Source organism: Aquarana catesbeiana, linkage group LG11 (assembly GCF_042186555.1).
Source record: "Aquarana catesbeiana isolate 2022-GZ linkage group LG11, ASM4218655v1, whole genome shotgun sequence".
NCBI lineage: Eukaryota > Metazoa > Chordata > Amphibia > Anura > Ranidae > Aquarana > Aquarana catesbeiana.
The window spans coordinates 29,353,522-29,377,364 of NC_133334.1; the positions used below are offsets into that span (position 1 = coordinate 29,353,522).

At 43.9% G+C, this 23,843-nt stretch overlaps 1 pseudogene; it reads right to left on the reverse strand.

Annotated features, from left to right (window-relative positions):
• Positions 1 to 22,089: 22,089 nt before the first annotated feature.
• Positions 22,090 to 22,204, reverse strand: LOC141113039 (U2 spliceosomal RNA; annotated as a pseudogene).
• Positions 22,205 to 23,843: the final 1,639 nt, after the last annotated feature.

Below are 23,843 nucleotides of genomic sequence, written 5' to 3' on the forward strand. Positions count from 1 at the left end.
GCTACTACTGAAGAGGTTACAAAAATGTTCTCAGATGCCCACCAATCCAATTGTCCCCTGGATCCTGTTCCCTCACAACTACTAAAGTCACCCTCTTCTTCTCTCCTATGCTCCCTCACTCACATCTTCAATCTCTCCCTCTCTAGTGGCACCTTCCTCTCCCCTCTAAAACATGCGCAGATCACTCCCATACTTAAAAAGCCCTCACTGGACCCCACCAACCTGAACAACTTAAGACCCATCTCATTGTTCCCATTCACTTCTAAACTTCTAGAACGCTTATGCCCCGTACACACGGTCGGATTTTCCGACGGAAAATGTGTGATAGGACCTTGTTGTCGGAAATTCCGACCGTGTGTGGGCTCCATCACACATTTTCCATCGGATTTTCCGACACACAAAGTTTGAGAGCAAGCTATAAAATTTTCCGACAACAAAATCCGTTGTCGGAAATTCCGATCGTGTGTACACAAATCCGACGGACAAAGTGCCACGCATGCTCAGAATAAATAAAGAGATGAAAGCTATTGGCCACTGCCCTGTTTATAGTCCCGACGTACGTGTTTTACGTCACCGTGTTCAGAATGAACGGATTTTCCGACAACTTTGTGTGACCGTGTGTATGCAAGACAAGTTTGAGCCAACATCCGTCGGAAAAAATCCTAGGATTTTGTTGTTGGAATGTCCGAACAAAGTCCGACCGTGTGTACGGGGCATTAGTCTACAACCGTCTTAGCTCCTTCCTCAGCGAAAATAACCTTCTTGACCCCTTTACAGTCTGGCTTTCGCTCACAGCACTCCACGGAAACTGCCTTACTAAAACTCACTAACGATTTACTAACTGCTAAAACCAACAGCCAGCCCAGTACTCCATACTCCTACTACTTTTTAAATCAGATTCTTTTTATTGATTTTTAAAACATAAGAAGAGAAAAAACTCTTCCTTAAAACAAAAACAAAAACATACATCAAATTACGTTGCCAAGGACATATTATTATCCAAATATACAGTCAATCAGCTTATGTTTCCTGCAATTTTATGGTATATATAGGCTTACAATCAATCTATGAAAACAAATCTTTACATATCTATACCAATTTCAGCTTTACCTCGTATTTTCTATAATTAGTAAGTGTGTCTTTTTAGTACTTTGTACCCCTACTCCGCTCCCGGTCCTTCAACGGACAATCGGTCGGTGTAGAGGTACCTCTCCCCCCTAAACAATGGGGGGGGGGGATAGTGTCTGCTTTCTTCTTTTAACTACTATATAATTAAAACCTTATAACTCGTCACCGTAGAGTAAGACAACTTCTCATCAAAATTATTGACAGTTTGATCTATATTCTGAGTCCCTATGACATCATAGCATCCTGTATCCATTCAATGTAGACAGCCTCCCTCCTCAAACAAGGGGGGTAGGCGTCTGCGTTCTGCCACCTAGTATTTTATTTTGGACCAATTGGAAGGGGGCTAAACCAGGTACCTCCAACCAAGGATCCCATATACGTTCAAATTTTGCTGGGCTACCCCTGTGTTGGTATGTCAGCTTTTCCCTCAATAGAGTTTCATTTATGGTATTCACCCATTCTGCGTGTGTCGGTGGTGTCACCGAAAGCCATTTCTTAGCTATAAGTTTTCTAGCAATAAACAACATTCTGGTGATTGCTATATACGTATGTGGTGTATATAGTTCTTCGTCCAACCATCCCAACAGACACAGCCTGGGGTCAACCACAAATGTAAGATTCCATATTTTATTTATAGAGCTGATTATTTCAGACCAGTATCTTTGTAATTTTGGGCACTTCCAGAGCATGTGTATAAGGGTGCAATTATCTATCTTACAACGGGGGCAAAATGGTTCATCTCTTCTGTTCCATTTATATAATTTATAGGGGGTACGGTAGGTTCGGTGTATAATGAATAGTTGCGTGAGTTTTTGGGAAGAGGAAAGAGACACTTTAGGCACAGTCTCCATTATACCATTCCTCATCTGTAATGTGACCTATATCCTCCCCCCAACTTGTCCTGCATTTTAGTGACATAGTCTTGGATATCTGCATTATTAGTGATTCATATATAGATGATATCTGCCCTTTCCTAGACATTGAGTTTACCAGCTGTGTAAGCACCGTTGGTCTAGTTAATTCCCACTTAGAAATATACTCCTACTACTTGACCTCTCTGCGGCCTTTGATACTGTTGACCACCCGCTCCTTCTCAATAAACTACATTCCCTTGGCCTCCGAGATTCTGCTCTATTCTGGTTCTCTGACTATTTATCACAGCGCTCCTTCAGTGTCACCTACAACTCTGTCTCCTTCTCTCCATTGCCCCTTTCTGTGGGGGTCCCCCAAAGCTCTGTTGTTGGACCCCTTGTCTTCTCTATCTACACCTCCCCACTTGGTCACTTGATAGCCGCCCACGGCTTCCAATACCACTTATACGCTGATAACACCAAAATCTATCTGTCTACTCCTCACCTCACTCCTTCAGTCTCTTCTCGCCTTACTAACTTACTAACTGACATATCAGCATGGATGTCGCACCACTTCCTTAAACTAAATCTCTCTAAAACCGAGCTATATATATTCCCCCCTGCCCGTGCCCCCCTCCATGACTTTTCCATCAAAATCAACAATGCAACCATCAGCCCCTCCCCTCACGCCAGGGTAGTCGGTGTAATCCTAGACTCTGACTTGTCATTTCAGCCTCAAATCCAATCGTTGTCAAAGGTTTGTAGAATTCTCCTCCGTAACATCCCTAAAATTCGCCCTTTTTTAACAAATGAAACCACCAAGCTCCTCATTCACTCCCTTGTTATCACTCGCCTTGACTATTGCAACTCCCTTCTCATTGGCTTACCTCTCCATAGGCTCCTCCCCTCTTCAGTCTATCATGAATGCTGCTGCCAGACTTATCCACCTTACCAACCGCTCAGTGTCTGCCACCCCTCTCCTCCAATCCCTACACTGACCACCACCCCTCTCCTCCAATCCCTACACTGACCACCAACCCTCTCCTCCAATCCCTACACTGACCACCACCCCTCTCCTCCAATCCCTACACTGACCACCACCCCTCTCCTCCAATCCCTACACTGACCACCACCCCTCTCCTCCAATCCCTACACTGACCACCACCCCTCTCCTCCAATCCCTACACTGACCACCACCCCTCTCCTCCAATCCCTACACTGGCTCCCAATCACCCAGCGAATTAAATTCAAAATACCAACCACAACATACAAAGCCATTCACAACTCTGCCCCGAACTACATCACCAATCTTGTCTCCAAATATCACCCAAATCGCCCTCTCCGCTCTTCTCAAGACCTCCTACTCTCAAGCTCTCTCATCTCCTCCTCTCATGCTCGTCTCCAGGATTTCTCCAGAGCCTCTCCCATCCTCTGGAACTCGCTACCTCAACCTGTCCGGCTATCCCCTACTCTTGCTACCTTCAGGCGATCCCTGAAAACTCATCTCTTCAGGAAAGCCTATCACATCTCCAGCTAATCTCCTATCACTTTTATAAGCTCATTCCCCACAGGTACAACCTTTTGTACCACCTGCTCCACCCTATTAGATTGTAAGCTCTTCTGAGCAGGGCCCTCTTAATGATCCTGTATCTTATTGTATCATAACTGTATTGTCTCCCTTTTATATTGTAAAGCGCCGTGTAAACTGTTGTCGCTATATAGATCCTGTATAATAATAATAATGATAATAATAAAAGCGATGTACAGCACAATAATAGCACAGTAATACAATACATGGCAATAGCACACAGACTATACAATCATTTTTCAGCCAAATCTTTATCGGCCACGCCTTACACCCCAGGAAAATAGATTTAGAGCTTGTGTAGAGGGTGCAGTTTTGGTGAGTTTAAATCACACGTCAAATCCAGGCCAGCGGTAGGATTGCAATCTTTTCTTCAAGCCAAACCCGAATACTTTAGTGGCACAGGGCAATTCCTTTTTCGTAGTATACATTATAAGGTTATAAAAGACCTGGGACACCTTTGGGTGCCCCACGTAGCGTGCGGCAGTGAACAGTGGGTGTGGCCAAACTACTCTTGCTGTCATCATCGCCCCGCTGCCCAGCAATGCCTGAACCTGCCCCCCAAACAGCCGCCCACAGCTCCCGGACGGCAACAAATTTGTGTGTCTTGGTTACTTGGGGAGCCAGAAGTCAGTATGAATAATGTGTCCAGGTTTCAGGCAGACTGAAACCCGGACATATAAGGCTGCTTTCACACTTAGGCGGTTTTCAGGTGTTTCAGCACTAGAAATGGCCTCTAACGCCTGAAAACCGCCTTCCCATTCATTTTAGTGTGACTTTTCACACTGGGGCGGTGCGCTTGCGGGACGTTCTGAAAAATCCTGCAAGCAGCATCTTTGGGGCGGTTTGGGAGCGGTGTATACACCGCTCCCAAAACTCCCTGTCCATTGAAATGAATGGGCAGCTCTGCCGAAGTGCCTGCAAAGCGCTTCAGCAGCGCCGCAACACGGACGCTTTTAACCCTTTCTTCAGCCGCTAGTGGGGGTTAAAGGTGCCCCACTAGTGGCCGAAAAGCGCATCGCTAGCAGCCGAAAAGCGCCCTGCTAGCGACCGAAAAGTGCCGCTAAAACTAGCGGACCCTTTACTGCTAACGTGGAGCGGCTACAGTGTGAAAGTAGCCTAAATCAAAACCCGGACAGTCCGGGTGAATCCTGGACAGGTGGCAACCCTAGTCAGTGGATTCCCGTTTTACCTCAATGACTGTGCCGATAACTGCATTTGGTCGGCTTTCTTTTCTATGGATGTAGCAGGTGTGTTTGTATTGCAGGCAAAGCCGCGTTCTGCATTCTAAAGCATGCAAAACGATCAACCAATTAGATCAGAGCTGCATTCAAAAGGCAAAAGACAGCACTTGACAGCAACGCTGGACTACTCAAGTTGTTCGAGGGATAATTGTGCTCATTCATGTAAGGGCCCATTTTCATTAGAACGCACAGGGGTTGATTTACTAAAACCGGAGGGTGCAAAATCTGGTGCAGCTGTGCATAGAAACCAATCAGCTTCCAGGTTTTAGATCACGTTCACACTGAATGCGCGTTCAGCTGAACTCACACGATTTTAAACGCGCAGTTCATTGCCAGTTCAGGAGCAATTTGATAGACATCTGTGCAGGTTCATTCACAGATGTCTATTGATTTCGCCCCCCCTGAAGTCGCCAAAAGTAGTGCAGGAACTACTTTTGAAAATCGGTGCGGCACCGCAAAGTCGGCGTTGCACCGATTGGGACAAAAGCCGTTTCCGGTAATAGGCTGCGATTTGACATGTGATATTGCGCTGATGTGAACGGAGGGCTTATTGTCAAAGCTTAATTGAAGAAGCTGAAGTTTGAAGCTGATTGGGCCGCCATGCACAGCTGCACCAGATTTTACACTCTCCAATTTTAGTAAATCTCCCCCCCACTGTGCTACAACATTGTACACTGTGGGGGAGTGTTGTGGTACCATTGAAAATGAGTAAAACTGCAATGCATGCATGGCGTGCTACCCTGCATAGCCAAGCTGAAAGAGCATGTTTATGAGCCAGCTGGCTGAAAGACAAAGCCTGCAGAGGGTTTATTAGGTGACATTCCCGTGTCTGTTGTCAAAGCCCAACACCCACAAACCAACAGATCGTGGGGGTAATTGCCATCATTCCTACTGGGACATCACCCAACAAGAAGGAATCTAGCAGTGGAGGTGGATGCCAACTCTGCTTTTCATAGCCTAAGCACACCCTGTCTAGTGTAGATGGAAACCCTAAAACATCCCATAGATGGTTCGATTCTGTGGTGGAAAGAAAGAAAATCATTTGATTCCCCAGTCAACATATTCACATACACTCACCGGACACTTTATTAGGTACACCTTGCTAGTAGCGGGTTGGACCCCCTTTTGCCATCATTCTTGGTGGCAGAGATACAACAAGGTGTTGGAAACGTTCCTCAGAGGTCCATAGTGACATGATAACATCACACAGTTGCTGCAGATTTGTCGGCTGCACATCCATGATGCCAATCCCAAAGGTTCTCTATTGGATGAGATGTGGTGAGTGTGGAGGCCATTGGAGTACAGGGACCTCATTGTCCAGTGGTGAGATGATTGGAGCTTTGTGACATGGTGCATTATCCTGCTGGAAGGAGCCATCAGAAGATGAGGACACTGTAGTCATAAAGGGATGGACATGGTCAGCAACAATACTCAGGTAGGTCGTGGTGTATAAATGATGCTCAATTGGTACTAAGGGGCCCAAAGTGTGCCAAGAAAATATCCCCCCCCCACCATTACACCCCCACCACCAGCCTGAACCGGTGATACAAGGCAGGATGGATCCATGCTTTCATGTTGGTTACATCAAATTCTGACCCGACCATCTGAATGTCGCAGCTGAAATCCAGACTCATCAGACCAGGCAACGTTTTTCCAATCTTCTGTTGTCCAATTTTGGTGATTCTGTGCAAATTGTAGCCTCAGTTTCCTGTTCTTAGCTGACAGGAGTGGCACCCGATGTGGTCTTCTGCTGCCGTAGCCCATCTGCTTCAAGGTTCGATGTGTTGTGTGTTCTGAGATGGTATTCTGCATACCTTGGGTGTAACGAGTGTTTTTTTGAGTACTGTTACCTTTCTATCATCTTGAACCAGTCTGCCCATACTCCTATGACATCAACAAAGCATTTTCCTCCACAATACTGCCGCTCACTGGATATATTCTGTTTTTCTGACCATTCTCTGTAAACCCGAGAGATGGTTGTGTGTGAAAATCCCAGTAGATCAGCAGGTTTTGATATACTCAGACCAGCCCATCTGGCACCAACAACCATGCCACGTTCAAAGTCACCTAAATCCCCTTTCTTCCCCATTCTGATGCTCGGTTTGAACCTCAGCAAGTAGTCTTCACCACGTCTAGATGCCTAAATGCATTGAGTTGCTGCCATGTGATTGGCTGATTTTCAATTTGTGTCACCAAGCAATTGAACAGGTGTAACTAATAAAGTGGCCAGTTGGTGTAGCACCCAACTGGCCCTGATTTGGAGCAATGTCCCTCTGTCCCTCTTTCCTCCTCATTTGTCCCTCATTGTGGTCTGATCTATATAGTTGTATATAAAATGCACTTTTTTTATCTTTCAAAAAGTGTTTCCCAGTGCTAAACCTTTCATCCACTTTCTAAATTGCTGCATTTGTAAATTTCAAAAGCCAATATAAAGAAATAGCAGTGGTAAAAAAAAGCACTGTGGGTATATAGAGCAATCATTATTTTTGTACAATTATCCTTTAAGAGGGGCGTGGCAAGGGGTGTGTCCTATGCCTACATACAGTATCTCAAAAAAAGTGAGTACACCCCTCACATTTTTGTAAATATTTTATTATATCTTTTCATGTGACAACACTGAAGAAATGACACTTTGCTACAATGTAAAGTAGTGAGTGTACAGCTTGTATAACAGTGTAAATTTGCTGTCCCCTCAAAATAACTCAACACAGCCATTAATGTCTAAACCGTTGGCAACAAAAGTGAGTACACCCCTAAGTGAAAATTTCCAAATTGGACCCAAAGTGTCAATATTTTGTGTGGCCACCATTATTTTCCAGCACCGCCTTAATCCTCTTGGACATGGAGGTCACCAGAGCTTCACAGGTTGTCACTGGAGTCCTCTTCCACTCCTCCATGATGACATCACAGAGCTGGTGGATGTTAGAGACCTTGCGCTCCTCCACCTTCTGTTTGAGGATGCCCCACAGATGCTGAATAGGGTTTAGGTCTGAAGACATGCTTGGAGAGTCCATCACCTTTACGTTCAGCTTCTTTAGCAAGGCAGTGATCGTCTTGGAGGTGTGTTTGGGGTCGTTATCATGATGGAATACTGCCCTGCGGCCCAGTCTCCGAAGATAGGGTATCATGCTCTGCTCGAGTATGTCACAGTACATGTTGGCATTCATGGTTGCCTCAATGAACTGTAGCTCCCCAGTGCCGGCAGCACTTATGCAGCCCCAGACCACGACACTCCCACCACCATGCTTGACTGTAGGTGAGTGTGTGGATGGAGGAATAGACTTTTTTTAGTTTTTTTAGTGTAAAAAGGTGGAGAGGGAAAAATTAGAGAGGAGGGAAGGAAGGAGAAAGGAGGGGGAAGACGAGAGAGGTAAAAGTGTGTGTGTGTGGGGGGTCGGTCGGGGGATTCCCAAGGCGAACGTGTCCAGTGGGTACTGGGGCGTAAGCCGTCACAGCATCAAGAGATGGCAGTCAAAATCTTCTGGAAGATAGGTGGTGGTCCAAGGATCCCAGACACTATGGAGTTTGGGCGTGGTGCACCGGAGCAGAGCTGTCAGTTTTTCGGTAAGCATGGTGGTCCGGTGAACTCAGCATTTAACCTCAGAGACAGGGATAGGTTACAATAACCAAGCCTTCGCTATAACTTGTATTGCAACTGAGGACGTGGGTCATGAGAGTGAATGGAGAGTTGGTGATACTCTTTGGCTTTCAGTTGAGGATAAATCCATTGTCCAAAAAAAGATTGGGACCAAAAAGTCATGAACAATCAGATATATTGTTATAAGGCCCCATTGATATTTTTAATGCCTCTCTTAGGGGTGTCTGGCATTTTATTTTTTTTTGTCTCTAAATGCCCCTCCATGTTAGCCTAGGTGTTTAAGCACATAGGGGCATTTACAGGCGTTAGGGGCAGAACCCCTCCGCCCCCCCCCCCCCCCCCAAAAAAAAAAAAAAATTTCCCTCCTAGAACAAGATCCCTCCCCCCTCTACCATATCACCTCTTCTAGCACCAACCATACAAATCCTCATCCCCCTTCCCAACACAAATCCCCCCAAATCACCATTCCTAGCACACACCCCTAATTTCCCCTCCTAGAACACTTCTTATTTCCTGCAACTCTCCAAACTCCTCCTCCCAACACAAGTCCCCCCCCCCCCAAATCTCACATAATAATACAGTGCCCAGGGCAGCCACCCTTTCTGCCCGGCCCTGGTCCTAACCACTAAAGCTGGCTATAGATGGATCCCAATTTGAACGGTTTGGCAGGTTCCCAATCGTGAGAAGACGATCTAAAGAACAACTTCTCATGAATGGGCTTGTTGGAAATATTTTTGGCTACAGCACTGATCAGTGTATTCTGACAGCGGAGGAGAACCAATGTCAGAATACAATCGCACAGTAGGGAGGATTCTCTCCCCCCCCCCCAACATCGAATGTGTGGATGAAACTATTTTGTTTTAGTTAATCAATTCACTGGTGGATCAAAAAAACGATCAATGTATGGCCAGCCAAGTTTTGCCGCCTTTAACCGAAGGACAGAAATCAATGCCTTTTACAGACCTCCATTGTTGTTCATGGACTTTATAGACCTTTTCACGGAGGTGCAATTTTTACGGACTGTCCGTACAATTCTGGGCAGTCAGTCAGCCAGGTGCCACCATTCTTCTCATTGTCAGTGAAGATTTACAGGGCACAATCATTTCCCTTTGTCATGATAAAGTGGTACAAAGATGGGTAATAAAAAGGTAATACCCCTATTTAGGCCTTTTCTAAAGAGAAGTATATATGCTGTATACTGCAAGGCACAACGGGGCCTTTTTAGGCCACATGCACACGGAGCACTTGCCCATCTCTCCTAGATGCTTTAACTCCCGGCAGCAGGGTTTTAGCAGAAAAAACAAACGCAGGCAACGCGTTTAGGTGCTGTGCCGCTGAAATTAATTAACGCAGAAATTTGTGCTAGTAGGGATGATTGGAAGGTATTTATGCAAGGAGGAGAAATTTTGAGGGGTTTTTGCTAGGAAGGGGGATTGGGGGGAGAATTTGTGCTGGATAGGGGGGGGGGGGAAATTGAGAGGGGGGAGAGGATTTGTGCATGGAGGGGGGGGGGCTAAGTAGGGTTGCCACCTTTCTGGGATTCACCCGGACAGTTCGGGTTTGGAATCATGTGTCCGGGTTTCAGACTGCCTGAAACCCGGACACATTATTCAGACTGGACTATGGCTTCCCAGCAGGGTTGCTGGCTGCAGTTGCCTAAGCTGAGAGTGTCTGTTACACTCTCTTTCATGCTGCCCAAAGCCAGCACTAACAATCCCCCCCCCCCCCCCCCCCCAAACACACACAGTTGGGAGAGGAGAGAGATATTCATTCGCTGCTGCCACACACCTGGATGAGCTCCAGACGCAATGCTCTGCGTCCTGAGCCCACCCTATTTTGAAGCCTATTAGAGCCTCTGGCTCTAATCAGGTGCTTCAAAAAACCACCCCACCCACCCCGCCATAAGAAATCATGCGCCCGGTGTCCTGAAAGACAAAGATATTTGGGGGGCACACCTTAAAAGATGCATTAACGGTGTCCTGAAAGGGGCCGGGGGCATGGATAGGGAGGGCGTCGTCGGCGGTGGATAGGGGAGGCGCTGCCCCTGCGCCCACGATGGTCGGGCCACCCTTGGTTATAACATAACATTACAACATTAATACATTATACCATAATAACAATACAATGAATGGCACTGGCACAATTACAGTATAATATAGAAAAGTAGTATGAAAGGAATACAATATACAACAGATCTACAAGAGTACAAAGCACAGCAATGAAAAACAAAAAACAAAAACAGTACAATTCTGTAAGGCCCCATTCACACTATGCATAACGTGGACGAACATTCCCACTCCCATCCCGCGTGTCGCCCATAGGGCGGCTTATTCACTTGAATGGGCTGCTCTTCTCGCGTTTGTCGCCCCCAAAAAAAACTGCTCCTTTGTGGGCGACACAAGATTTTTAAACTCACATTTTGCTGCAACTGTCGCGACGCAAAATAGCACAGCGTCTGGGGCGCCATGTAGAATGAATGGCACCCGAACGCGCATCGTGTGTTTTGCAGCGATTCCAAATCGCAAAGTGTGAATGGGGCCTAACAATACACGGGAACAGCAGGAGAACAGTACAATAGACAGCAATAATATAATAGCATTACAACACAGAAGAAATGCTCTACAAGAGTAGAAAACACGGGGAACGCGATACCATATAAATGTACAACAGATTTACGGCAGTACAATAGACAGAGCAATAGCGTGATAGCAGCACAAAAAAAACAACAAAGGTCTAACAAGCGTACAATACACAGCAATGCCGTGATAACAATGTAGTATGCAACAAGGGGTTTACAATAGTACAATACACAACAGCTGCATGATAGCGGTATAATATACAGCAATGCAATAGTAAAAAGAGGAGTAAGAGATACGGTACAGAAATAGTATGAAATTTAAAAAAAAAGAGCCAAATACAAAGTTTAAATACTTATATAGGGGAAGTCTTTCCATCCAGTCAACACATAACTGCATTAACCACTTCAGCTCCAGACGATCTACCCCCCCCCTTCATGACCAGGCAATTTTTTGCTATACGACACTGCGTTATTTTAACTGACAATTGCGCGGTCGTGCCACGCTGTACCCAAATAAAATTGACGTCCTTTTTTCACCACAAATAGAGCTTTCTTTTGGTGGTATTTGATCACCTCTGCGGTTTTAATTTTTTGTGCTATAAACAAAAAAAGACCGACAATTTAAAAAAAAAAAACAAAACAATATTTCTTACTTTCTGCTATAAAATATATCCAATAAAAAAAAAAAGGTAAAAAATAAAATTTCTTCATCAGTTTAGGCCAATATGTATTCTGCTACTTATTTTTGGTATAAAAAAAAATCCCAATAAGCGTTTATTGATTGGTTTGCGCAAAAGTTATAGTGTCTACAAACGATGGGATATATTTATGGAATTATTTATTTATTTTTTGCTAGTAATGGCGGCAATCAGCGACTTATACTGCGATATTGCTGTGGACAAACTGGACACTGACACATTTGACACTTTTTTTGGGGGACCAGTGACACCAATACCGTGATCAGTGCTAAAAAATATGCACTAATGACACTGACTGGGAAGGGGTTAACATCAGGGGCGATCAAAGGGTTAAATGTGTGTCTAAGCAGTGTTTTACTGTAGTGGGGGAGGGGTTTTTACTAGAGGAAGGCATAGATCTGTGTCCCTGCTTTGCAGGAACACGGATCCATGCCTTCCTCACTGACAGAACGGCCATCTGCCTTGTTTACATAGGCAGATTGCCTTTCTGCTTGTGTACTGAATGATCAGCGGGTGCTGGCCAACATCGAGTCTGCGGGGCCTGCTGATCAGCTCCCACTGTGTAGAATCATAATGGAAGCGAGCCGGTGGTGGCGCACACTTGCGCCCAGTGGCGTTGCTAGGGGGTGGCTATTGGGGCTATAGCCCCGAATCTGGGGCCCATAGCTCCGAGTCTCTTACCACAGGGGTCCCTGCCTAACCAGCGGGCCGTGGCCTCTGTGCAGCTGGGCCGCCGGTGCGGCAGCCGGGCAGGCTGCATGAGAGAGCCGGGCAGGCGGATTAGAGAAGCAACATTATCTCCGCCCGCCCTGCATCACTTCACCACTCTTCCGCCCTCACAGCCGGGCCTCTTCAAAGTCGGAGGTGCAGCGGGGAGCAGCAAGATGACATCATCTCTCACTGCCCGCCCCGCATCACCACACTCCTGCCCTCACTCAGAACCGACAACTGCACCTGCCTCTGTGCTAAATGGACCAGTGCTGCCAGCCTGCCACCAATGCAGCGACAATGCACATTTGGAGGCACTGGTTGGCATGGCAAGTGACAATCTGCAAATAGTGGCAGGTGACGTGGCAAGCGATCATCCACATCTGGTGGCAGGCGGCGTGACAGGTGAGAATCCGCATCTGCTGGCAGGCGACGTGGCTATTGACGATCCACAAATGGTGGCAGGCGACAGTGGCAAGTGACAATCCACATCTGGTGGCAGGCGACAGTGGTAAGTAACAAGCTGCATTTGGTGGCAGGCGATAGTGGCAAGTGACAAGCTTAGGGCTCCCACTGATTCTGCATTATGGTGAGTTGAACCGCTTCATTATATATTACAATGTAACAATAAAAATAATGCTCTGACACCATATCAACCATAATGCCGTGATGGTTGGAGCGCCAACATCAGCCATTGCCCGTGACAAATTGCTTGCCACCCGCGTGCCCCCCGGGTCTGCAAAAAGGTTGGTGACCGCTGATATGGGCTCTAGCCCCAGATCTTTTGCAGACCTAACAACGCCCCTGCCTGGGCCCGATACCCGGACGTGGATCACACACACACATATATATATATATACTTAAAACTGCTGTAGTGCGGTTGGCATTTGGTTAACATATATTATGTAGGCATATTCAACTGTTATTACCATCAGGAAACCCTCTATGAGAAATGCTATGAAGTGTAGGAAAGGAAGTGGCTGCAATGAGGCCACAGATGATCAGCAGCACTGAGAAGGCACACAGAATGAATAAAAGGATGAAAACAGTATTCAGCATTCGGAAAAAAAGCAATTGTTTAAAATACAATGGGGGGGATTTACTAAAACTGGAGCACATAGAATCTGATGCAGCTGTGCATAGTAGCCAATCAGCTTCTAAATTCAGTTTGTTCAGTTAAGCTCTGACAATAAAACCTGGAAGCTGATTGGTTACTCTGCACAGCTGCACCAGATTCTGTGCGCTCCAGTTTTAATAAATCTCGCCATAAGTGTGCGCAGCATATTGCATTAGGGTGTGCACCCCAAAGCTCAAACACACGCCTTTCTCTGCAGCCTCAGCTATATGGGACAGTGAATAAATGGGAAGTGCTCTGTGCTGAACGCTTCCTGTTCAGTCACAAACTGAAGCATAGTAAACAGTTTTCTATGCTTCATTTATGAATGAACACAGTGAGTGTGTGTGTTCACTGTGATCATTTAGAAAAGGAAGGGGCTGGTAAATGACATATTGACTAGCCCTTTACACAGCTCTCCATCCTGAAACCTCGCCTGCAGCAGCTGGGGGGAGAGGAGGGAGTGAGGGGAGCAACACGGTGGGGGGGGCTGGGGGAGCCCAGGCAGAAGGGGGAGTCAGCACCGCACCGAGTCATTAGGGTGTGTCCAGGCACACCCGGCACACCCCCTGTGCATGCCTATAAATCTTACCCATACTGCTTTAAAATCTGTAATTTAGCCAGAGTTTGCATTTACTTTACCATTCACACCTGAGCGTATTGTCTTTGAGTTCTTTTCCGAGTTTGTGCGTTTTTATGCGCAACTCGGCGCGTTTGTATGCAGCGTTTTTGGGCTTTGGCGTTTTTTTTTATTAGCCAATAGAGAAAACTGTTACCTGTTGCATCATTTGTTGCTAGACATTTCAGCTTTTTTAGCTTTTGTTTCTTCTTTTATTATTATTCATTTATTATAATGTTTTTTCGTTAGGGTAAGGGGTTGGAGTTAAGGGTAGGTTATGGTTAGGAATTGGGGTTAGGGTTATTTATTATCATTTTATATTATATTTTTTTATTATACGAATAAAAATAAATTAATTAATAAATATAAAATAAATACACAAATAAATAAAAATTATAAATAAAAAATAAATAAATTCAATAAATTAATACTAAGTACCTTACCACTTAAAAAATAAAATAAATAACTAAATACCCTAACACAAAAAAATTATTATTATTATTATTATTATTATTAATAATGTAATTTTTTGTTCGAGTCTGGGTGTTTTTTATTATTATTATGATTATTAAAATTAATAATCATCATGTATTTCATATTTTTTAAGGTTAATTGTTTTTTATTACATGTATTGTTACATATTATTTATGTATTTTACTTATTTATGATGATTTTTATTTATTTGTGTATTTATTTTACATTTATTTATTCAAATATCATTACTATTTTGTTTTTTACTTTTTTTCATTTGAGCAGAAAATTGCGCAGAAATGCGCAAAAATGCGTGTTTCCATTAATTTCTATGGGAAAATGCCAAAAACGCCGAAATCTGCCCGATTTCCGGGCAGGCGACATGGAGTGGAGATGTGAACCGTCTCCATAGAGAATCATTGATTTTTTTTTTTTTTTTCTCCTCCAGCGTTTTTGAGCTTCAAGCTGATAATCGCTCAGGTGTGAATGGGAAGTGTTACTAAATCTACAACAGTAAAATCAGTCTGTAGATGCAGTAAAGCATGCCAAAAACAGGAGAATCACCAACGCAAGAAAAAAATTACTCATAGTGTAGTATTTATTTATCTACATCAGGGATATGCAATTAGCAGACCTCCAGCTGTTGCAAAACTACAAGTCCCATCATTTACATGAACAGATTTATTTATTTATTTATTTCAGGTACTTATATAGCGCCATCAATTTACGCAGCGCTTTACATATACATTGTACATTCACATTGGTCCCTACCCTCAAGGAGCTTACAATCTAAGGTCCCTAACTCACATTCATATACTGGGGACAATTTAGACAGAAGCCAATTAACCTACCAGCATGTCTTTGGAGTGTGGGAGGAAACCGGAGTACCCGGAGGAAACCCACGCAGGCACAGGGAGAACACGCAAACTCCAGATATCGCCATACCACAAAATTATTATTTTTTATTATTTAAGGTACTAATATAGCAGCGTCAATTTACGCAGCGCTTTACATATACATTATACATTCACATCGGCCCCTACCCTCAAGGAGCTTACACTCTAATGGGGAATGGCGGCTGGACTTTGGGTGTAGAACTGTTGATTCAAGCAGTCCGTATAAGTGCAATGAAAACAGGGCCGATTAAAAAACTTCCATCATTTATAATTAGTATAATAAATACCACACTATGAGTATTTTTTCTCTGGCGTTGGTGATTCTCCTGCTTTTGGTTGGATGAGAGTGAGCAGTTCTTTAAAACAGATTAAGAGATCAGCCGTATTCATTGATTACCATAGGCATCCCTAAGCCCTGGCTCACATGAATAAATAAATATAAAACACACAAATAAAAAAAAATCATAAATTTAAAATTCAATAAATTAATACCAAGTACCTTACCCCTTAAAAAAATAAAAAATAAAATAACTAAACACCCTAACACAAAGTAAATGCCCTTGAAGTAGCACGATTTCAATGTCGCAGGTGAGCATGGCTTCAGGTGCGATTTGCTTGACATCTGTGCCACTTCATGCACAGATGTCTATGCAAGTCTCACCTAAAAACGCACCTAAAAACGCAAGAACCACCTTTTTTTTTTCAAATCGGTGCGGCACCCCAAAGTCGGAGTCGCACCCCATTTGAACAGTCCCATTGCTGAAAATAGGGTGCAACTTGTCATGTGATTTGAACTGTCAAATCGCATGACGAGTCGCGCTGCTTCGAGGAGGATCAGCGATTAATGAATGACATGAATGAATGAATTTGCTGTTCTAAATTCTAGACAGCAGTTGGCTCTGGTGAGTTGTATTTGGTGGAGGCAAAGGCACCGAGGAGGGTGATTATCTGACATTGCTGATCATCTGTACCTGGACTTTATAGTTCACGCAAGGACACTTTATTCAATTTTGTTTTGTTTTCATTCATTCACATTAATTTATCATATTATATTTTATGCACTCTTTACTCTGCATAGACATGACATTTTATAAGCATTGTATCTAATCATGCTTAGCGCTGCATTTTTCTTTTTTTTTTCTTTTTTCATATATTGTGTTTTTTTTTTTTTTTATTAATTAAAATGCGTTATTTCCAAAAAAGTTGCCTTTGAAAAATAGCGAAAAAAAAAAAAAAAACCTTTTGAAAAAAATGAGAGCTGCAGATGTGCCTCTGTGTGTCTGTGTAAATCCAGGAAGTGAACAGGCAGCAGCTTCAGCTGCCCACAGTTAAAATGGCTGCCATACCGCCCAACTTTTTGAAATGGGAACGAGGGACCTCTATTAGCAAAAGTATGCAGGCATAGGACACACCCCCTGTCACGCCCCCTTAAAGGAGAATTCTACAATTAAACACACAAGTGCTTTTTTTTTTTTACCACTACTATTCCTTTATATTGGCTTTTGAAATGTAAAAATGCAGCAATTTATAATATTGAAAGAAAGGTTTAGCGCTGGGAAACACTATATGAAAGATAAAAAGTGCATTTTATACACAACTATATGGATCAGACCAAAATGAGGGACAAATGAGGAGGAATGAGGGACAGAGGGACATTGCTCCAAATCAGGGACAGTTGGGAGCTATATGGACTGCAGCCAGACTCAGTGGAGGGAGATTTCTGCAGCATATTTGGCAAGTACAGAATCACAGTGTATATATATATATATATATATATATATATATATATATATATACAAAGTGGTTGGGGGGAAGCTTCAGAATGGCAAAAATGTTTTTATTACAAATGATGTGAGTAGACTGCAGCTCCTCTATAAGATTGATATTGCCTATGGATAGCCTAGAAGCAGTCATTTAATCTAGAGCGCATGTGGACTACAAAGAAAAAAAAATACTCTTTGCAGTTTACCTTAATGACCCCTAAATGCATTGGACAGACTATTGAAAAAAAAAAAAAAAAAAAAAAACTTTAATAATATGGCGAAGCTGACAAAAGTCTCCCCTCCTGATGTGTAATGACAGATCAAACCACAGACTATATTTATGTTGGTGTTTGGCAAGTAACAATGGCTTAGACAGAAGAGAACACATGTCCCCCCCCCCCCCCTCCACCCCCTCCCCCCCCTCCTCCTTCTCCTCTCCCCATTGACAAATGAGGGTCATATCTGAAAAGCTGCCAGACCTGCAGATTAAACTGTGTGGATTTCCCCCCCCCTGCCCTAATCTCAGGGTGGTGAATGCAGATAAGCTTTATTACCCCTGGGGCTTCCCAGCCATTGTCCTGGCCTTTTATGGTCTTCTCTTGTGGGCCCAGGTGTCTTGTCCTTGATAGCTCGCTGCGTTGTGGGGCTTTTTTGTATCCAGCCATTGTCCGCCCGCGTTGAGACGCAAGCCTGGGCGGACACAAGAAAGACAAAAAAAAAAAAAAAAAGCCTACGTACTTTCCCCTTTAATAGGGACCTTATATAAAACAGCCTGCGATAAAACCATATGAGTCATATGAAGCAGCACATAAATCTGGTATGAATTAGTCAGCGATCCAGGCGGCGGGGTAAACGCAGCTCACCCGGGGTCACACAGAAGATGACGTTGGTACAATTGTATACAGACGGCGAAGTTTAGAATGCCAAAATTTTGTTTTATTCGGAAAAAAAATATAATGCATTTAAGGAGAGATTTCAAACAGTTTTTTGTACCCTATAGCAGACGTTAGGTAGAATTCAGGGCTATGGTTGCTGTTCCTGTTTGAAAGAAAACATAAATTCACTATAAACATTGCAGATTCGGTTCTGAAAAGCTAGAAGTGCGCTGAATTTGATGCAAAAAATGACCGATCATTCATCAATCTGTACATGCTGCACTCCCGCCACCAAACGACAGATTCCCAGTTGCGATCATTTAAATTTACCACCAGAAATCCCAGGTGACATCATAGACAAAATTTGATTAGTTGATCAGCAGTGGGAGTGCCGCATGTACCACCCACCCGAATTCAGTCACCATTGACTTCTATGGTGTTTCATAAAATGATCACCCATCGATCTGTACATGCTGCACTCCCGCCACCAAATAACAGATTCCCAGGTGCGGTAATTTAAATTTACCACCAGAAATACCAGGTGACATCACAGACAAAATTTGATCAATCAGTTGATCAGCAGTTCACCATTGACTTCAAAGGTGTTGTATTTGGTGTTGTTGCATAAAATGACCCATCACCCATCGATCTGTACACGCTGCTCTCCCGCCATCAAACAACAGATTCCCAGCTGCGGTAATTTAAATTTACCACCGGAAAACCCAGGTAACATCATAGATAAATTTTGATCAGTTGATCAGCAACGGGGGTGCCGCATGTACCCCCCGCCCAAATTCATTCACCATTGACTTCTATGGTCACGGTGTAGGATTTGGTGTTGTTTCACAAAAGGATCACCCATCGATCTCTACATGCTGCACTCCCGCCACCAAATAACAGATTCCCAGGTGCGGTAATTTAAATTTACCACCAGAAATTCCAGGTGACATCACAGACAAAATTTGATCAATCAGTTGATCAGCAGTTCACCATTGACTTCAAAGGTTTTTGGATTTGGTGTTTCATAAAATGATCCCCCATCGCCCATCGATCTGTACACGCTGCTCTCCCGCCACCAAAATGACTGATTCCTAGCTGCAGTCATTTAAATGTTACCACAGGAAATCCCAGATGATGTCAGACAAAATTTGATCAATACACCCAGGGTGCCAGGTTGCAAATTACTGCTGCAGCCTGGAATCTGTCATTTAGCAGTGGAAGAGTTGTATGCATCGCCCACCCAAATTCAGTCACCATTGACTTCAGTGGTGTTTGGATTTGGTGTTTCATAAAATCATCACCCATCAATCTGTACATGCTGCTCTCCCGCCACCAAATGACTGATTAATAGCTGTGGTCATTTAAATTTTACTACCAGAAATCCCAGATGATGTCAGATAAAATTTGATCAATGATGTCACCCAGGATTCCCAGCAGAAAATTTAACTGCTGCAGCCTGGAATCTGTCATTTAGCAGTGGGAGTGCAACGTGTACCACCCACCCGAATTCGGTCATCATTGACCTCAATGGTGGTTTGGATTTGGTGTTGTTGCAAAGAAATGACCCATTGATCTGTACACGCTGCACTCCCGCCACCAAATGACAGATTCCAAGCTGTGGTAGTTCAAATTTACTGCCAGGAATCCCAGGTGAGGTCATAGATGGATGTTGATCAATGATTTCACCCAGGATTCCCAGCATTAATTTTAACTGCTGCAGCCTGGAATCTGTCATTTAGCAGTGGGAGTGCCATGTGTACCACCCACCCGAAGCTGGTCATCATTGACTGTAATGGTGTTTGGATTTGGTATTGTTGGAAAGAAATGATCCATCGCCCATCGTTCTGTACACGCTGCATTCCCACCACCAAATGACAGGTTCCATGCTGTGATAGTTCAAATTGCCAGGAATCAACGGGTGATGTCACAGACAGAATCTGATCAATGATGTCACTCAGGATTCCCAGCAGAAAATGTAACTGCTGCAGCCTGGAATCTGTCATTTAGCAGTGGGAGTGCTGCATGTTCTGCCCAGCTAAATTCTCTCACCATTGACTTTAATGGTGTTTGGATTTGGTGTCATTGCAAAAAAAAAAATTAAAAATGACCCAGCGCTCATCGATCTGTATATGCTGCACTGCCGCCGCTAAATGACAGATTCACAGCTGTGGTAGTACAAATTTACTGCCAGGAATCCCAGGTGACGTCATAGATGAAATTTGATCAATGATGTCACCCAGGATTCATAGTTACTTAGTTGGTAAGGTTGAATAAAGACACCAGTCCATCCTAGAGTGTGTGTGAATGTGTTTATGTCAATAATCAATCATATATCCCTGTATGTTGCGATCGTTAAGATGCCCATCTAATAGTTTTTTTTTAAACTATTCGGCACTCCCTGCTGATACCACTGCTGGTGAAAGAGAATTCAACATCCTTACCGCTCTGACAGTAAAGAACCCTCTACTCAATGTAGGGTTAAACTGCTTCTCTTCCCATTTCAATGAATAGCCGCGTGTCTTTTTAAATTCCCTTCCACCGAAAAGCATGCTAGGGTCACCAGTACGGTATTTGAAGATCGCTTTTATATCTCCTCTCTAGAGAGAATAAGTTTAATGCTTGTAGTCTTTCCCCATAGCGGAGGTCCTCCAGTCCCTTTGAGTTGTTCCCTTTCTCTGAACTCTTTCCAGTACAGCCTTCCTGAGGACTGGTGCCCAGAACTGGATGGCACACTCTAGGTGCGGCCGGACCAGAGTCTTGTAGAGCGGGAGAATTCTCTTTAAGTCTCTGGAGTGAATCCCCTTTTTTAATGCATGCTAATGTTCTGCTGGCTTAGCAAGCAGTTTGCTTGCCATTGCTGAGCCTATCATCTACTAAGACCCCCAGGTCCTTTTCCATCCTAGATTCCCCCAGAGGTTCTCCCCTTAGCAAGTAACTTGCATTCGTATTTTTAGCACACAAATGCATTACTTTGCATTTTTGATCATTAAACCTCATTTGCCATATAGTTGCCCAACCCGTTATTTTATTTAGGTCTTGTTGTAAGGTTTCCACATCTTGCTGGGAAGCTATTACCCTGCTTAGCTTTGTATCATCCGCAAATCTTTTTTTTTTTGTTTAGCCCGTGGTGTGTAAAAACACTCAAACTAACACCCGGTGCAAAAAAAAAAGAAAGTGCACACACAAAACGTGAGAATACAATAAAGTGCACAGGGTGTACACATGGTCCTCCTCCAAAGAGAAAGGACCCTTACCCTGATCCCCCCGGGAGCAAGACTCCTGATGGGAGCTGAGGTACTTCACTGGCCCACCTAACCGAAACTAGGCAGACCCCATTCTCTGGGAGGTCTGCCGAAACAGACCAACCCCAAGTACTAGGTGAGGCTCCCCCCGAAGGGAGACCCCATGAGAGGGGGAACTAAACCAGAAGGCCATATCCACCACCTCCCAAGACAGGGCAGGCCCGAGGACCTACACCCTACTAATCATACTGTGAAATAAAGTATACCATGCCCAAAAAAAAAGACAAACATGACAAACACACAAATAAAAGTGGGGAAAGGGAAGTGGAGAAGTGCAAGTAGTGCCATGGTGCAATACCATAAGCAGGCCCTTCAGCCAGCAATCAAAAATTCCTATGGTCCCACCCAAAAGGCCAGGCCCTAGAGGCAGGTGCGAAAAAAAGTGATGAGGTGCAGTGACCTTGGTGCCAGTAAACTCAAAGTAAACCCTATAGACAGTGAGTATTACGGCACCCCTGGACTGGCACCCCAGGGGCACATACACCACGGGCTTCTCTCACATCCCAGCCTTGCGCCAGACCAGTGCCTCTCCATCCCACAGGAAGGTATCAGAACTTAGAGAGCTTAGGGTGAGCCTTGCCTACAACTGGGGACAAGCCTTGTGCACAAGGCCAGATTCAACCCATGAGGAAAAAGGCCCTCCCACCGCCCCCACCTAATTACATTGGGGAAATACTGACCCCCCAAACTGGCAAAGGGAGTCAGGGTTCTTTCCCCAACAACTGATAAGAACAGATACTACACTTGATCTTAGCCAAAAGGCCAAGAAGATTAGGCATAATATATTACTACAGATGAAAAAAATCGAACATAAAGTCACTACATCCCAAATATCTACAGTATGTATTGATTCACATCTATGTAAACTAAATCATACTAAAAGTATCAAAACATCATATACAAAAAAAATCATTTCCAGTCAAGTTCTTGGGTATAAAAATACGTAACAATTTATCCTTGAGAACTGTGTGACCCTTTATCCTCCCAGTATATCTATTTAAATTCTTTTCTACTGATCATATAATGAATTCCAAAGTACAAACAGCCAGTATAGCACTTTCTGCCATTTTGTCCATTATAGGCAATCTCTGGCTGTGTATTTGCATATGCTAATAAATCATTGTAACTCACGGTGGGACTTCCAGTATATACAAGTGGGCATCCTCTGGAGCAGACGTACTCATCCTTTTTTAACATGGAGAAACCCTTAAAAATGACTTTCAGGTCTCAGGAACCCCGGCTAATAATTATTCTACCTACAGCTGGTGGGACACTAGTGTGAGGAGTTGTAGATCTAAGAATAAATAAAGAAGAAGAAGAGATGTGGTGTACGTAGTATATTGGACATCCAGGATTGCTCCATATGTCAAAGTTAAAATAATGATCAGAAAAGAAATGCAGTCCATGAAAATTGTAGTAATTCACAGTGGTGGTCAGTGGAATACTGTCCCCTTGGTGGTCCATAAAGTACTCCATTACATAGTAGGTCAGTGGGAAGAATGTCCCTTTACATTGGTGGTCAATATGAAGAATGCTCCTTAACTTGGTGGTCAGTGGGAAGAATGTTCCTTACCTTGGTGGTCAGTGGGAAGAATGTTCCTTACCTTGGTGGTCAGTGGGAAGAATGTTCCCTACCTTGGTGGTCAGTGGGAAGAATGTTCCTTACCTTGGTGGTCTGTGGGAAGCATGCTCCTTACATTGGTGGTCAGTGGGAAGAATGCTCCTTACATTGGTGGTCAGTGGGAAGAATGCTCCTTACATTAGTGGTCATTGGGAAGAATGCTTCTTACATTGGTGGTCAGTGGGAAGAATGCCCCTTACATTGGTGGTCAATAGGAAGAATGCTTGTTACATTAGTGGTCAGTGGGAAGAATGTTTCTTACCTTGGTGGTCAGTGGGAAGAATGTTTCTTACCTTGGTGGTCAGTGGGAAGAATGCTCCTTACATTGGTGATCAGTGGGAAGAATGTTCCTTACATTGGTGATCAGTGGGAAGAATGCTCCTTACATTTTTTTTAACAAAGTTTATTAATTTTGAATAAAACAAAAATAAGAAAATAGTGGTATATTTGACAATCCAGATATATAACATGAACAATTAAAAACCTAAAACAGTTTCCGTAGTCAGGTCAGTAAATCAAGCTTTACAGATTGAGTATCCTGCACACAAAGCACATAAGAAAAGGGGGGTTAGTCCAATACAGGCGAGTAGAGCTATGGATAGGGACCCAGACAGGTTGGGACCTGATAAGGTAGAGCCATTAATGGGGGCCCAGACAGGTTGAAACCCAGTCAGTGTCTACATTAAAGGCAAGTCAATGGGGGGTAGGGGTGCGGCGCCCCTAGAATTAACATTTGAGCCAGTCCCATGCTATTTAGGTCTCAACTCTAAACCCTACTCCAGAGTTAGCTGC